At 46.8% G+C, this 17,639-nt stretch overlaps 1 protein-coding gene across 9 annotated transcripts in view; it reads right to left on the reverse strand.

The window, feature by feature from the left end:
* LOC308548717 (uncharacterized protein) overlaps positions 1-17,639 on the reverse strand; it is a gene marked incomplete at its 3' end in the record, with an annotated part of 69,325 nt that overhangs the window by 2,887 nt on the left and 48,799 nt on the right. For 2 of the 9 annotated variants that reach the window (XM_081120699.1, XM_081120694.1), the window contains 2 exons: positions 3,417-3,553; positions 1,479-1,562 (listed from right to left, as the gene is read on the reverse strand). The exons of 1 other annotated variant lie outside the window; for it this stretch is intronic. Of the gene's footprint in view, positions 1-1,478; positions 1,563-3,416; positions 3,554-3,714; positions 3,916-5,801; positions 6,276-6,782; positions 6,954-17,639 lie in introns of those variants that run through there. 6 more of the 9 variants (XM_081120697.1, XM_081120698.1, XM_081120696.1 and 3 more) reach the window with 6 other exon arrangements.

Below are 17,639 nucleotides of genomic sequence, written 5' to 3' on the forward strand. Positions count from 1 at the left end.
CAAGCTCACTTGCCTACCCACCTAATGTCACTTCATACCTTCTCCATCCCCAACTACCACTCTCCTCCCTCCCTCCCCACTTCCAGTGCATGGTCTTGCCCAGGCCTTAATAAGGAGAAGAGAAGCCACGAGGCAGGAAGTCCTCACCATACCTGCAAACCTATTCTCATCACTACCTAGTCCATCTTTCTTCTCTCTTAGTGGAACAGAAAACAGCCCACTTTTCCCGAAAGGCCAGTCCCCCAATGCTGGTCTATCCCCACCCTTCCAGCTTAGTGAGCACTCTCTCTAATTGGCCATCTCCTGCATCTCCTGAATATTTCCAATCAGCGTTCAGACATGCTGTAGGATCTTCCAGACTGAAAAATAATAACAAAACAATACCCAGCTCTAGTTCTCTTCTCCCTCAGAGCCAAGCTTCTCCAGAGAGCTGACAGGATACAGTTTCATTTACTTCCTGACTTGCCATTCACCCTTAAACCATTTTAAACCAACTTCTACCCATGGATCAGAGAAACCACTATTTTTGTTAAGGCTATCACTGGCCACCTTTCTAACCTCATCTTATTCCATCTCTAGAACTTGCCAGCTGATCACTTCCTTCTTGAAACTCTCTTCTGAGCCTGTCCACACATATTAGCCTATTTGCAGCCTCCCAGAAGGCAGGAGCCTCTGCTCTCCCCATTTCACAGATGAGGAGACTCTCTCTCTCGGTTTCCAACATACCACACGTTCCTACGTTTCTTCCTCCCATGCCAGCCCTTCCTTTGCCAGCCCCTTCTCTACCCAAGCTCTACAATTTTAGTTCCTCAGGACTCTCCCCTGGGTGCTTCTCTTCTCGTTCTGTAAATTCTCTCCATGCCAACAACCCCCAATTTTCTATCTCCATCTGCAGACCTATACACGCAGCTGCCAACCTGACATCGCTCTCAATGTCTCAAACTTAACAAGACCAAAGATGAAGTCTCCTTCTCTATGTAGCCTCCCTCCCAGAAGTACTTGTCCTTCAGTATTCCACATTTTAGCAAACGGTACCATCATCCATCCACCTCATGCTAGTATTGGGGAGTCCTTCCTGACACCTTTCTCCCTTCTCCAACCTAAATACTCAGTTTGAGTACTTTTGCTGAATGACTGAGTCTCCGCCTCAGTAGTTCTTCAGCGAGGAAGGCCACCTGAAGGCCACCCATCTCCATGAAATTCTCCATTACACTCTTCACAGCATCCTGTTTCACCTTCACAACACTGTCCATGTTTTGTAAGTATGTGATCCTACGTGTAACATTCACCTCTCTCGCCAGGCTCCATGACGGCAGGGACCAAGACTGATATGTTCACCCCCATATTCCTAGCATTCACCATAGGGCCCAGCACGTTATTTGGTCAGAAAATATTTGTTGAATAAAAATGGGAGTTTTTGCCCAAGATCGTCTAAGCCAGGCAAGCTTTCTAGTGGCATCACCCACCAGGCTACTCACCCAAACCCCCAGGGTCACGACACTGCAGTGCTCATCCTGGAGGTGACGAGCTGGAGTCCAGGGCCCTGGCTCAGTGACCCTCACCTGGACAAAGATGAGGAAAGAAGAAAAACTCCTAAGTGGATTTTAAAAATCAACAATATTATTTTGTTACTGAGTATCTTAAGAAAAGGACAAGCTTCCTACTTATTCTAGAATATGAGTTTAAAAGGAAGCTGTCATCTCCCACATACACGGAATGAGTATAAAAGGCGTCTTTCCCAATCAGTAGGCAGTTCAAGGCCCTGTGATCCTCCCTCCTTCCCAATTGCCCACTTTATTCTCAGAGACTGGGGAAACACTAAGACCAAGTAAAACTGATTTTTTAAAAAATTTTTTGGAGTTTAGTGGGAAAAAGACCTACTTTTGCTTCTGCACACTCCTTGTTAGTATAGACAACTGAGAGCTGACAGTAAAGGCGAAAGAGACAAAATTCCAGATACGCTTTTGAATTCACAAAATGAAAACCATTCACAGCTGCTCCCTACTCTCAACTGTAACTCTACTGGGCAAGCACTCAGCAAGGAAATTTATTTTCATGTACTTTAGGGGGAAGATGGGGCTGAATAACTGGACCACGTGATTTCCTGTGACTGAGTGCCTACTGGGTGCAAAACGTTACACTGAAGAGCTCGGGAAATCAACAAAACACGGAGGTTCTCATCAAGTGTCCAACAAGTGTCCCTGTAAATCAGAACTGTAACGCTGAGCCTCCCCCTTTGCCCAGAATTTACAGTTTTCAAACTGCAAGGAAGAACCAAGTTCCAGAATGTCCTAAGGTCAAGTTACTTAGGAAACCTTAAAAGAAGACCCTACAGGTTGCCACAAAGTTGTAAATAAACTCACAAATTACCCTGACCAAGGCCAGAATCACCACTACGATTCCAATTTCAACTCGTCCAATGATCCTTTCCCACTTTCCTGCTCCAAGAAGTCAAGTTTATTACAACTATGTCATGTTTAACAAACTTTTCTAGGCTGTGACCACTGCTCCATAAAAGGCATAGTATCAGGCTTAGAATGTGGAACTAGAAGGCCTCAGGATTCCATTCCTCGCTCATTCTTAACTTCTGGCAGGCCAGCTACTGAAAGGTTCTGTTCCGAAGAAACACAACAGGAAGAACCGATCTTTCCCCAACGTGTGGCACAAAGGAAACTACACAGCGGGCATGTATAGAAAACCCTGGAGCAGACAAAGGACTAATATATGTTCTCATACTCGCAGGGGAAAAACGTACATCCATCGATCTTCAAGCTAACAAACTAAGCAAGCAAATCAAAACGTGTATCAAGCTAAAGCGTTCTGACAAAATTTAAGCATTCAAAAGTAAATTACAACTATCATCATTTAGAATAATAGCTACCCAAAGTAAAATTTCAGCACAAATGTTCCTGTTTTTGTGAAATGGTTTTTGATTCCCACCTACCCCAGGAATGTCCTCCGTGGCCGCACAGCAGTATGTTCACAACACTGATAAGACTGGATCCCTTCGACCCAGGCAGGGAACTCCCGGAAAAGGTTCATCATCTCAGCACCCAACAGCCAACAGAAACTCAGTAACTGCTGGGTGACCCACACAGGGTAACGAGCATGTGGCTCGTGCACTGCCACCTTGCCTCAAAGTCGCACCACCCAATGACGACACGACAAACACCCGTTCTAACTCCTCCCCACCTGCCTTTCCTACGAGGCGAAGTCCCTGCTCACAGAAATGGATAAGGCGCCTGCACTGGCAGTTCCGACTGACACTGAACCTGATGGCCTCTGCCTCTGGGAACTGCTACAGCAATAAACAAATGCAGTTTTAACTTACAAGAGACCCTACAGAAAAAGACACAAAAATACAACCCACGCAGATTAAGTCACAGGAGGGACGGGCTGATCACCAGGCTCTTTACCTTTCGGGTTGTCCAATTTGCTTTCTCTTCTACATTGGGACGCAGGAACTTTCCAAGAGTGATTGGTCTCTGCTTCCCACACAGATGGGAACTTTTAAGTCAAAGTCGAGTGACACCAGTTAGTCCCACATTCAGTCCTACAGGGATGAGAGGAATGGAAAAGTTCATACCCCAATTCTCACCAAGTGCAAAGAAAACCCCCCACTCCCCAATGTGCTGAGGCCAAAACAGTATTTGGAAGAAAATGAATAGGTCTAGGTCAGAAATGGGAAAGGAAGGCAAAACCACTAAAACTCACACTGTAAGCTGGAGCACTGGAGCCCACATCCATCCCGATGAAGACTTGGGGAGTTTAGAAACAGCAGAGTCCACCAGACTCAAAAACCTCATCCTAATCAGTTTCTGACTTTCTCCACAACCAAGAACAGCACCACCGCTTGCAAAACAGCCTTTTATTTCATATCTTCTCTATGCCCTTGTTCTTAGCATGGCGGAGATGCTGAGAAAATATCGCAAAGGCAGTGTGTGCGCAGATATGGTCACACGGTAGTTACACTTATCACTACAAAATTATAGTATTGTTAGAACTGCAGCTACTTTTTGCTATTTAATGCATTATAAAGAAGCACAGAAATGATTCTATCACAGCTGTTTAACATTTTACTGTTTGTATGCCATTTGTAATTCTATTTTATGCATTTAAAAAACACGATTCTCAGGAGTCCTAATGGGTCACTAGACTGCCAAGAGGTACATGGGACACAGATAGTTAAGAACCCCTGATCTAGAGCAAATCGTTTCTATAAACCCTAACATCATAGTCACCAAGGCAGATAGGCAAGTAAGGCACTCCACCAGCATTATTTCATATGAAGAAAATTAAGCCACCAGGAAACCAAGTGACATGTCCAAGATCACAAATTCAGGGTGGTGTCAGCCTAAGGTTAGCACTTGCAGCGAGGTTGTTCCCACTCTCCCAACGAGACCTCTGCTTACATTTCTACAATTGGCATCACTATTTCTGTCTTGCCACTATATGGGGAAGGAGCATCACCTTTCAAAAATAATAAAAACAAAACCCAGACAACAGAACAAGACAGATGTATAAGCTACTCCTTTTTGTTCCTTAATCAAGCGTGCCAATAACTGCTACAAAAGCTGAATTTGGCCTGTTCCTGAGATAGTTTTTTAGAAGTGAGAAAAAGGTTGAGCTATATAATAATCTCTCATTCGCAGAAGTGTTCAAAGCACTTTGCAGATAGGCACTAACTTGTTAAGCACTGCAATGTGTCATGAGTGGTCTGTGCAGTGGTATCACTACATCAGAAACGGGAAAACCAGAGAATAAACGAGATTTGTTCAAAGTCACAGAGAAGTCAATGGGAGAGCCAGCTTCCTGATTACTCTAACCACTAGACCAAGTCACCATGAGCAAATACTCATGGTTGATTATAAAGCTTGTGAAACCTCTGTCCTTTTTTCCCCCTACAAGCCAGAAAACATTTTCTTCTGATTCAGAGGAGCAGACACTCCTGAAGGCTAGGGGGGAAATATCCCACAGAATACATTCCAATGTACATAAGTACTGTTTCACTTATGCTAGTCATCTAAGAATCCAGGTCAGGAATCCTTAGCTCAAAAGCAAAATTACATACAAATTGCCTTATATGAAGAGAACAGTATGGAAATTGTTCCTTTATCCAATAGCCAATCACCTTCTTATCTACCTACCATATCTTATGGAACTATTACCATCTTACACTCAAACCTGTTATTACAAAGTAATATTCTAATGGTTCAATACCATTAGATCCCAGGTCCTAAAGCTATGCAATGTCACCCATTTCAACTCTGCGTTAAATTTTCTCCTCTTATCCAAACCACTAGTTAATGGAATTTTCATCTCTCAAAGCATCCTTATGCCATCTAACTATTTGCTCCTTTTATTAATCCATCTCTGTCTTTAATAGCCTGGGTCTTTGTCACTAGTTAGGAAGGAGGTCTTTCTAAAATTTGTATTTAGGACCATAACATCATTCACACTAACATTAATTTCCTGCTAAAACCTCCCAAAATACTAGTATCCAGTAAAAAAAAAAAAAAAAAAAAAAATCACCAGGACTATTTACATAATCTCCCTGAAGAATCAAAGGTTCTTAGGCCACACATGCGCCTTACCCACCAATGTCCTTCCCCCCAGCCCACCTCTCAATCATTTCACATCTTATCCTGAAACTGCTAAATCTGTACCATCACTTCGCGCTCAATGCACAAGAGCCCAAATCTCTGGCCCAAGAACAAACACTTAGTTCTTGAATATATCAGATGCTAACAAATGGTCAACCACACACCACTGATCCAATGGAACCCTACAGAGCCACTCACCTTTTCCCACTAGTCGCTGGCAGGGATCTAGCATGTTGGCCTTAACCAAAGTCTAACATTCCCACCTCAGGCTCTGCCGCCAACAGATAGGCATGTCCATTTCTCTACCTTGTCTAATAACTTCTTAGTCCCCAAAGGGCTGCCATTTAGGCTCTAAGTCACTCCTCTCCATCACAGACCAGGCTCTCAGAGAACAGATTTCAGGCCTCCTCCGGGCTTGGGAGCCTTCGCAGGAGGCCCCGGCAACACTGTCAGGCCTCCGACTCTTCCCTCCCAACATGCAGCCCGCTGCTGTTTTCCTGTGGATATCTCCATTTCACCCGGCTCGCCCAGCACTAACCAGTGACATCTTAATAGTCTCTGCAACTTTCAAAGGTCAACGGCTGGGGCACCGCTGTGGAAATCACTGGTGTGTCCACGACCCCCACGATGACTCACTGACCTAAACGTCACCTCACCTGCTGCCTTTGGTACCCACAGTCTTCTCAGCTCCCACTTTCCCCCCCTTCAACAAGTCCCTGGCCTGCAGGGTCCCCTTTACCGCTCCACCCATCTGTGGGCTCTCACAGACCCAACCAGACGCAACCCGAATCCCCTTTCCAGCGCTCCGTCCCGCCCCTCCGATGCCCCGCATCCCGGGGCTCCGGGGCCGTCCCATCTCATTCAGCGTCCCCGAGCACCGACGGGGACGCAACCTCCTCGAAAAATCAAGATGCCTCCGTGTCTCCCCACCGCTCGGCGAGCTCGGGCAGAGGACGCCCCCCGCCTCCCCCAGCAGATTTCTCCAGACTCAACTCACTAAATCCGCAACCCCGACCCCCGCCTTTTCTCCCGTCCCCTCCCCCCGCCCCACGGCTTTCCGCGGCGGGGTACCCCTGCCCCCAGACCCGCTCCAAACACGCGGACGCGGGCCGTCTCCCCCAACCCGCCCCCGCCCCCAGGCTCCAGCCCTCCCCCTCCTCCCGCGGAGGGGCCGCTTACCCCGGAGGCGGGAGCGGGGAGAGGAAGGAGCAGAGCAGGGGAGGGGGCTTCGGTCCCGGGCGGCTCTCAGCCCCGGGGGGCCGGGGCCGGGGCCAGCGGCGGCGCAGCGTCTCCCCCCGGCGGCGGCGGCGCGGTCCCACTCCCGCAGGCACACATAGGCTCCATTGTCCACCGGCGCCTCCCCCTTTCCGGCTGCCCCCTCCCGGTACCGCCCCTTCCCCCTCCCCTCGGCCCTCCCCCGGCCGCGCCGCGCCACGAAATGCACCGCCGGCCCCGCCTCGGACGCCGGCCGAGAAGCGCCCCCTCCCCCCGGCCCCGACGTCCCGGGGGCGAGGGAAGGGGACTGCCCCTCCCCGGCTCCGCGCCCGGCCTGGCCGCCGGGAAGGGCCCACCCCCAACCAAGGGAATGTCACTTGTCCCCCTCCCGGAACGCGCTCGATGGTACCAACCCGGCCGCTTCCTCCTCCCCCTCCCCTGCCTTCCCGGAGAGGTGCCGCCCCGAGCCCCGCCCCCTCGAGGGCCCCGCCCCGCCCCTCCCTCCGATATTTTACTATGGGGCCGCCCACGGCCAGCCCCGCCCCCTTCTTTGCATGGACACGCCCATTGGATTCCCTCCCCAGTAAGTCATCCGGCCCGAGGTGCCGCCCACTCCCTACCTTAAAGCCGCAGAGCCCTCTTTCTCACTAAAAGGACCTCCCCAAGGGCCGGCGGGGTGGGAGGTGCGGCCGGGGGGGTCTCCTCCCCGCACCTCCCTCCTCCCGCACACCGTCACCCGGAACCCCTCCCCGCCGCCTCCCCCGGCGCCGGGGAGCGACCCTCGGGGACTGGAAAAGGCGCGGAGGGGGAAGGGCGGCGTGGAATTTGGCCATCTTTGACAGAAACGAATTGGGAGCTGCTGAAAGGAGGGGGCTGTCCTCCCACGCGCCCGCCGCCCTGGCCGCGGCCCAGGCGTCCGTCTCCGGGCCGCCTCTCACCTGCAGGACGCAGGCCCCCGTGCCCGTCCGCCGTCCGGCCCCCGGGCCTCGCCCCGAATCTGCGCACCGCCCCGGCGGGGCAGGGTTTCTCCTCCCGGGAGCGCAGGCCCCGGCGAAGCGCTCCCCCCGGGCAGGGCCCGCCGCCCCGCAGGTGGCTGCCGCGGGGCCTCCCCTGCCTCGGCCCGGCCCCCCGCTCGCGCGGCGCCACCCGCTGCCCACCGGGAACCTCTGCTCCGTCCCCGGGTCGTTGGTCGCGGCGGCGCTGCCGGGGTTTTCGGAAGCCGCTGCTCTGGGCAGCCCGAGGCCGGGCCTCCCGCACTGTCCCCTGCGAAGCGAGGGTAACCCATTAGATTGCACTTTTTCTCAGCAGGAAAAATGGGCGTCGTGGTGAATAAAGCTCAGCCCGTTTCTCCTGTGGCCCTCGCTGCCGCGGCGACCAGCAGTTCCTACAGCCCCGTCTGCTCCACAGCCCCCCGAACGCGCCTGTCACATCCCCGTGCCGGGGAGTCCTGATGCAGATGTTTCTGCAACTGTGCGCCCTGCTTTCCTGAGTGGGCTGAGTGAAGACTGCCTGTCTGCCCCCTGAAGACAGACGGAGGCCACATGGCCAAGAGAGGAGAGAAATTTTCTTCTGGTTTTGCTTCTGTCACCCACGGTTTTAACCAGGCTACTTATTTCTGTGTCAGTTTCTCTGTCTATAAAATAGGAAGTCTTCCTTGGGGCAATCTTTTAACGAATGGCGTTGGTTGTAAAGGATGATACAGAAGAGCCCTAAATGATAAGGAGCTTTGGAAACCATTTAAAACTCTTAACTGGTCATATAAGTATCTATAAAATGCCTCCCCAGCTTAGAGCCCATGAAAAAGCTTTTTTCAATAGCAAGATGTTTTCTCTGTCTTCCATTATGACTGAGGATATAAATATAGAAAAAACACAGTAGTGGGTACAAACAATATAGATCTAAGATCAAATGAAGAATTCCAAATGGGAAATAATTAAAATAAAATGCTTTTTTGGATCAATTTTTGGCAGTAACACGTTTGGTGTAACATAGGTAAGAACCTCTGTAAAAGAAGGCAGGAGGCGAAAGTCAGGTACAGACATAAGAAAAGAAATGAAACCCGAGAAAGACTTGGGATTGCTAATGTAGGTGGAAAGAAAGGATTCATGGACTGTAGCTATAAGAAAAAAACCACTACTAAAATAAGCTCCGGGCTGGGGTATTCCACACCAGATCACCTTTACTCAAACACTCAGAAATGAGCTCATTATAACAATAATACACATGCATAAACCAGTCAGAGAAAGGCAAGTATCACCCGATCTCACTTATATGTGGAATCTAATGGACAAAAGAAACTGACAAACAAAATAGATCCAGAGACATGGAAGCATGGAAGAGACTGTCGAATCTCGGGGGGGGGGGGGGGGGGATTAACCAAAGGATTTATATGTGTATACACATAACCCGTGGACTAAGATAAAAGTGCAGTGAAGGCCTAGGGAGGAGGTGGGAGTGGGGAGGAGGGAGTCAGTCAGTGAGGGGAAAAAAGAGGACATCGGGAACACTTTCAACAATAAAGAGAAATTAAAAAAAACATGCAAACCATCTTAACCATTTTATTAGGCATCACACCCTCACTCCACTATGTGTGTCAAAGTTCAAAATTATGTCCTGAGCCAGAAGAAAAATGCGAATGAATATTAAATGTGAAACACTGGGGGCAGAAGGGCAATAATATCAATTTAAACATGCTGAAGTCATGATATCTAATGATTAAGATCTCCATAGTAATGGTAATTCAGCTACACTGCACACGGGATTGAAATGTTTTAAAATGAGATTTTTCTATCAAATATTTATCTATTTTACTCAAGTTTTTGTCCTCTGAATTTTCCAACTTCCGTGCATTTACATTTCCCTTGGGAAAAATTTGATTTTTCTGTATAAGGGTCAGGCACACCGTATATACATACACACCAATGGAGAGTGAGGACATCATTTTTTAAAGAATCCTATAAATAAAAAGCTTCAAATTGTTTCTGCTACTCGACAAATCTCAGATAACTTGTTTTTAATCCAAATGATAAAATTGTTTTTGGAAATGAAGGCTTTTGCCCCGCCGGAGCGGCTCCGTTGGTGGAGCGGGTCCTGGGCACCAGGTTGCGGTGGGGTCCTGGGTCAGGGCCCGCGCCTGGGCTGCGGGTGTGACCCCCGTCAGGGAGCGCACAGAAGGCCACCGATCCGTGCTCCTCTCACACCAACGTTTCTCTCTGTCGCTCTCTCCCTTCCTCTCCCTAATCATGTCCTTGGGGGAGGATTTATAAAAAAAAGAAAAGAAAGCTTTTCACACTAAAGAGGCCTGAGTTTTACTTTTTTGCTTTCTGAAAGGTACTTCTCAGGATGACAAGCTCACTGCGATGCAAACAAGAATGATGTAGGACTGGCTTCTTAGTTCTTTGGCAAATCACAGCCTCTGCTATTTAAGTTTGCCTCCAGTCGTTTTTACCTGTAAACTCCACTTTCAAAATGCTTTTGTTCCCTTAGCTCTTGAAAAACTTAGACTGTACCTAAATTTTAGGGTTAGAGGAGCCCCCTTCAATGTACAGATAAGAATTCTAAGAAGTTGAATGACTTGTGAAGATGATGCCCATTTTTAGGGACTAGAATTGAAATCCACAGCACAGTTCTAACTTCCCAGGATTGTTCATTCCTAACAATATTTATTGTTGGAAGAGGGAACATGAAGTTCTACGTTAGGAAAGGTGAAATTAAAACTCAGAAAGGTTGAGCCCATGTGGCCAGCTGGTGCAAGGGTTGTTAAGAGGCCCTAACGAATTCTCACCTTGGTCAAAGTTTGGCCATAATTTCCTGCTGCTTATACCGTTTCTTACCAATTCATTATCCAAAACAAACATGGTGAATTTCAACCCCAAAGGGGTATATCAAGAGAGACATTTATGACTGAAAATGAAGGGTTAAAATGGAATGTACCTTGATTCTCATAGTGCCGCTGCCCAATGCTGTGACAAGACAGTCAGGAAGTGATTGCTTTTTTCAGTTGCCCATGAAGGAGAAACAAATCTCCCCAGCCCAGCTTTCACCGGTCCACTTAAGTGAGTGGGGAGTCCCAGAGCTTTATTCCTGCTGGGGAAATTTAGGGCTAAGTGTCCTTTTTGTGAGGAAGAATCAATATCCCCACCTCCTTTCTTCCTGCAGCTCCACCTGGGACCACTGGCACTATGACGTGAGCCTGGGTCTTGTTCTGTGTCACCATGCATCTGTTTCCCAGTCTGGGAATTAGAGACACCATATCTGAACGCTCTGACAGGTTTGTAATGTGACAGCTCCCTTACGAAGGCACCACCGATGTCTCCCCTTATTTTCACACTCACGCCTGCATCGTTCTGCCTCCTACTTTTGTCTGCCTTCTAAAAGTCAAGTCATGTGACATCAAGTCCGCTACTTCTGAGCCCTAAATGACTGATCTATAAATGCTGATCCCTCCCCTGGTTTTCCAATCCAACCATAGTCCATCACGACTTAAGAAACAACTCGGGTGTTCCACGTGCTCTAATCACTTCTCCCCCAGTCTTTCGGTTTTCATGCCAGTTCTTCACAGCTGTCCTCATAGTCCCACGTCACTTTTCCTCTTCAGTTTCCTCTAATTCACTATTTAATTTCTTATTCTCCACCTCTTTCCCCACAATAATTTTGTGCAAGTATTTCTACTACTTCATTTTATTCTAGATATTTTTCCTAGGTATTTTTCTCCTAGATATTTTTCTAGGAGTTTTGCCCTTCAGAAACACCTATTTTATTTTTCCTGGGCTCTGCCGTCACTGTTGGCCTCTCCCCACTTCCCAGTTAACCTCTCCCCAGCTTCCCTTCTCTGAAGCTGCTGCTCAGCCACCGCAGCTTTGGCCTCGCCTCCGTGGTTCGCACCCAGTTCGCTCTCACTGGCCACATTGCCCTTCTGGAATCCTAGACCACTCATTACTTCAGCAATGGAGATTCCTAATGCTGAGGTGTAACCCACATTTCTTTGTTTTCACTTCTGGGTTCCCAAACATTACTAGAAAAAACACACACCATGAAACCAAGAAAATGGACCCCAACCAAAATTAAGGCGATGAAACTTCAACTGAACTTTTGTACCTGTTATGTGGCAATCCTTTAATGTACTCCCGTTGCCTCCTGTAGCACTTCCCACAGCACTGATTCCAGTTTTTATACAGTACACCTACACTGGGAGACCAACCTTGTCATCTCATTTCACCTCCGAAGGGTTTCGCTCAGCTCTGTCTCTTCCATTTACTTACTCTTTGCTCTAGTATCTTCGGTAAAACCTTTCTGACACCAATGTTCTTTTCCACCCTTCCTTTCTGTTCCCAGTTTATGAAGAGGGTGACGTACAATCTCTGCCACTGCGGTCCCCTGTCCTACTCTGCAAGAACCCAACCCCTCTCTCCAGCGCGGCCGAGCCGAATCACCAAATCCACCTAACGAACATCCTGCTCTTTCTGGATCTCTTAGGGTTTGAAGTCCAAGACATAATGATATTCTGATGTTGTCTTCCTCCTCCCACCAATTTTATTGATATATAATTGACATATGACATTGTACAAATTAAAACACATGTATATATTGTGAAATGATTACCACACTGTTTAATTAACACGCATCGCGTCACATAGATATTTCTGTGTGTGTGATGACAACTTTTAAGATCTACTCTCAAAATAAAAAAAATTTAAAAAAGGGACATCTGTAATATTTTAAACAAAAATAAAATTAAAAAAAAAAGATCTACTCTCTTAGCAACTTTCAAATATACAATACGGTACTGTTGACTATAGTCACCACGCTGTATATGACATTCCTGGACCCATGTATCTTATAACTGGAAGTTTGTACTTTTTGGACACCTTAACTCATTTTCTACCCCTCTCGCCCCCGCCTCTGATAACCACCAATCTGTTCTCTGTTTCTGATGGAGTTGGGGAGGGCGGAGGGGGGGGGGGACGACACACACACACACACACACACACACACACACACACACACACGACACGGGACAGGACGGGACATCCACGTGAGACACATCCATCAGTTGCCTCCTGCATATGCCCCCAGCGGCCGGGGATTGAGCCTGCAGCCAAGGCACGAACCCGGGACCCTTCAACCCTCAGGCCAACACTCTAACTACTGAGCCAAACCAGCTAGGGCTGTAAGTTTGGTTTTTTATATTTTACATGTAAGTGAGATCACACAGTATTTGTCTTTCTCTGTCTGACTTATTTCACTTAGCATAATGCCCTCAAGTTTCATCCATGTTATTGCAAGTGACAGGATTTCCTTCTTTTTTTATGGCTGAATAATATTCAACTTATAAACACCCCACATTTTCTTTATCCATTCACCTGTTGACGGACACTTAGGTTGTTTCATGTCTTGGCTGGTGTAAACAATGCTGCAATGAACATGGAATGCAGATACTGTGTCTCTCTGAGATGGTGACTTCATTTCCTTCAGATAGATACCTACAGGTCTGTCTTCTTTATTGACTTAAACTCTTCCTTTTGTCTTGTGATTTTTGTTTCCTTAAAGTCCTTGGTTCTTTTATCTTTTCTCTTTCCAATCCTCCCTAGATATCTCTCACTAACTTTAGTCATCACCTCTCTTCAGATGACCAACACATTTACAGGTCTAGCTCAGGCCTCTCTTGAGCTTAAACCCTGCATTTCTATCTGTTCAGCTTGCCCAACTAGAAGTCAACTTCACATGTCAAAAAACTAACTCAGCATATTTCAAAACGAAGTCTTACTTCTAAATTCATTGTCTTTCACTTAGGCTCAAAACTTTGGAGTAATCCTTACTCCAAATCTCCATCTCGCTATGTATCTTCCCAGTCACCAGTGTCCACAAATTCACTGTTAAATCAATTTCTTATTTTCTGCTCCCAAGTTGAGACTCTTGTAATAGCCTCCAAATAGACATTCCTGTCTCCAGCCTCTCCCCTCATCAGTCAATTCTCCATGCTCTTTCCAGAGAGATCTTCCATAAAGACTTGTTTATATATATTATAGTTCACACAGTGCCAATTTCTCTATAATTATTTAAATCCTACTGGCTCTTCTGGGCCCAACTAGGGCCCTTCTACCCTAAGATTGCAACAATGTGTTATAACAGGAACAATACTGACTTTAGAGTTGCCTGGACGTGGGTTTGAGTATCGGACTGTATTTTACTAAAGAACATCTATTAATTTTAGAATATATGCAGACTTTTAATATCATCTGTGTTTTATTACAGTTCTCAGTCTTCTCCTGTATCTTGAGAGCAGGACTTTATACCTCTTTGTGTTCCACATTTAATCATTGCTATATTTACTGAGCATCTACTATGTGCAGAGCATTTTGGGAAGTTCAAAAAATGAAATCAGATATTCAGTTTTGTCCTCAAAGTGTAATCAGATTTATATGGGAGATTCATTCATTCATTCATTCAAAAAAAAGAGTTTAGCCCTGGTCGGGTGGCTCAGCTGGTTGGAGAGGCCTCCCATACACCAAAAGGTTGCTGCAGGTTCGATTCCTGGTCAGCGCACATACCTACGTTGCGGGTTTGATCCCCAGTCGGGGCATGTACGGGAGGCAACCAATCCAATGTTTCTCTTTCATATTGATGTTTCTCTCTCCCTCCCTTTCTCTCTAAAATCAACGAAAACATATCTTTGGGTGAGGAATGAAAAAAAAAAAGAGTTTAGTAAGTGCCTCATTGTGTCAGGTATTGTACAAAGTACTGAAGATTCCAATGAGCATGAGACATGTTCCCTGCTGTTGGGATGTAGGATCTATCTAGTTAGGAATGCTGACAAATAAACATTTATAATCAATTATAATAAGTGCTATGATATGGATAAATATCAGGTGTTTGGACTCACAGAGGAGAGGTACCTGATCCAGACGGAGAGTTGGGGAACACAAGAAGACCTGAGTGGAAGCTTGAAGACTGTGTAGGAGTCAGCCAGGCAAAGGACTCAGCAACGTATATAAATAACCACATACAAGATAGAAAGTAATAAATTAAGTGGCAGAGCAGAGGCAAAGAGTAAAACGGCAACCAGAGGAGATCCACCATTCAGGGGGTGGGCGAGGTGAGCAGAAACTGCTTCAAGGAAGTGGTGGCATTTGAGGCAGCCTGAAGGGGTCAGGGGTCAGGGGTCAGGGGTCAGGTTGATTTGGAAGACATGCAGCGGCCTCTGCCTTTTTAGTGTCCTATGCAGTGCCCTACACAGAGTGGCACCACACCTCATTTGCTGTGATGTTATGATGACGACGGTTTTTCTCATGAAGCTGGCTCTTCTATTTTCCCAGAATGCTTACAAGGGAAGTCTTTTCTGCGTGGAGGAGCTCTCAATCAGACTGTCTGGCTTTGAATCCCAGCTCTGCCGTTAGAGGGCTGTGTGACCTTAGAAAAATTACTTAACCTCTCTAGGGTTCAGTATTTTCCTTCCATAAAGTGGAGAAATGATAATATTTTCCTCACAGGGTAGCATGAGGAATAAATGAGTGACTGCATGTAGGAATAGTGCCTGGCACATAGTAAGTGCCCAATAAATGTTGGTTATTTTTATTACATGTGGTATCTCTGAATTATCTGCAATGGAATTGGCCCTAGGGGAGATTTTAGGAGCACTAAAAAGATCATCTCCTCAATACTTCACGTATTTTCACACCAAATCTCACTCACTGCTCTCTCTTCAACTCCCCTAGTGTGTTCCTTTAAGTTCTGCTATTACAAATTCATACCTTTGGATTTAAGAGGTGAATTCCCCAAGCCCTTGGGAAGAGTAACACAATAAAGGGTCAGCTCTGTTTTATTTTAATAAGTTATCTGGTCAGACTCCTATCCTCCTTAAACTGCTCACTGTGCTGAGGGACTCTTGCGGGGAAGAAAGAAAAGGCTAATTCTGAAGCTTGGAGAACCTTCCCCAGAAATTTGAGCTGGAGGGAAATACTCGGAGGACTTTCTGAGGGCAGCGGGTCCTCTGGGATTGGAGGAAGGGGTGAGTTTGAACAGAGATGCCAAGAAGTGATGAGGAAAAGGAAAGAAGTCGCTTGTGTCAGTAAAGACGAACAAGCTTTTACTAAGTTAACAAACAGTGCTGACCTTGGGTTTGGGACTGTCTATCCACTGCCCCCGGTTCCACTCCACGCTGTGTTTCAGAATAAATGATTTTGCTCAAGATCAGTCTTGATTTATATTAATAAAGGAAACTAACAGGGGATCCTGGTTTTAAATTTTTGTATGACATTTACTTTCTTAGTTATTGTTTATCAACCAAAAATGAATAAGCACCTAGTGTGTGTCTAGTGTTAAATTAAGGATAGGATTGGGGCAGTTCCAGGAGAGGAAGACGACCCAGGAGGGAGAGACAAGGAGCCACACCAGAGAATGAAAGAACAGCGTATGTGCGGACAGAAAATGCTAATAGTTAAGGTGGTTACAAACACTCATAATGACAGCTGCCATCTATTGAGTATTTATTACGTGCAGGTGCCAAACTCTGTTCTAAGTACTACATTAATATTGTCTCACTTAATATACATAACGACTCGTGAAGTATAAACTGTTATTCCTGTTTTACAGTTAAGGGGCCAGATGTTTCAAGGGGTATGTAACTGTCCTTAAGTCATGCAGCTAAATAGGAGTTTAGATTAAAACCCAAGTCAATCTGAGGGGAAGGCTCTCACGGCCCCACAGGCCAGCCTCTCAGCGTGGGTGTCAGCGTCTCATACAGTGGGGGGTACAGCTGATTAAAGAAGGTGGGAATTTGTTACACAGGATATAAGCATGCAAGAAGGATACACTGTGTTAAAAAAAAAAAAAAAAAGGCCACACTTTACTACACACCACTTAGAACAGGCACCTTACAGATCATCCTGAATGTGATTATAATTATACCCATTTTGCAGACGAGAAAACCAAAATGAAGAGGTGAAATGACTCGCCTAAGCCTCACAACTGTTACATAGCACGGTCCCGATTCGAGTGCTCGGCTGGTGCCAACGGCTGCGCCCTCGCAGCTTTCCTGCTCTGCTCCCTCCTGGAGCAAGGGGAAACCTGTAAAGATAAAGCCGCTGCAATCTGCACGGCAGTCTCCGAGGCATTTTCATACTCATAGCCACATCGGATCCTCACGATAACCACGCGACACGCTTGGAAGATACCTCCATCATAATAAATAACAATAATAGTCGTGATAATCACTGAAAGAATAATATTAGCCGGCACTTGCCTGAGGGTTCCCCATATGCCCGGCACTGTGCTAAGGACTGCACGTGGATTTTATGGTCACCTTGTAACAACTCTATAAAATAGGCTCTATTGTTATCCTTCCTTGCACACCAGGAAACTGGCTCAGAGAGGTTAAGGAGCTCAGTGAAGGAGGCTGGGCTTGGATAGATTAAGGAACTAATTCAAGGTCCTGGAATAACGAGGGTGCTTCCTGGGCTAGAGCACTGGTCCCCTGACTTCCACCCATGCCTACCCTTTTCATGTTGCTATTCTGACAATTAATCTGCAGCTACAGGAAGGAAGATTTGAATTAAGAACTCCAAGCAGAAGGGAGAGCAGCTGGAAGGCAGCGGGCTTTTGGGGGGGGGATAACGCAGACCCAGGTGGGGTGCAGGAGGGGGACAGACGTGGCAAATCCAGGTGCTACCTGAGGAAGGCTACTGCCGCTCCCCGGGCAGCATGTAAACACGCGAGGAAGGAAGAACAGCTTACGTTTGGTTTCTAGCCATACAATTGGTGGAAAAAGGGACATTGTGGTCAGAAATGGGAGTGGTTCAAAAATAACCCTGGTTCACAGTGAGA

This window comes from Miniopterus schreibersii (genome assembly GCF_964146895.1).
Source record: "Miniopterus schreibersii genome assembly, chromosome: 19".
Lineage (NCBI taxonomy): Eukaryota > Metazoa > Chordata > Mammalia > Chiroptera > Miniopteridae > Miniopterus > Miniopterus schreibersii.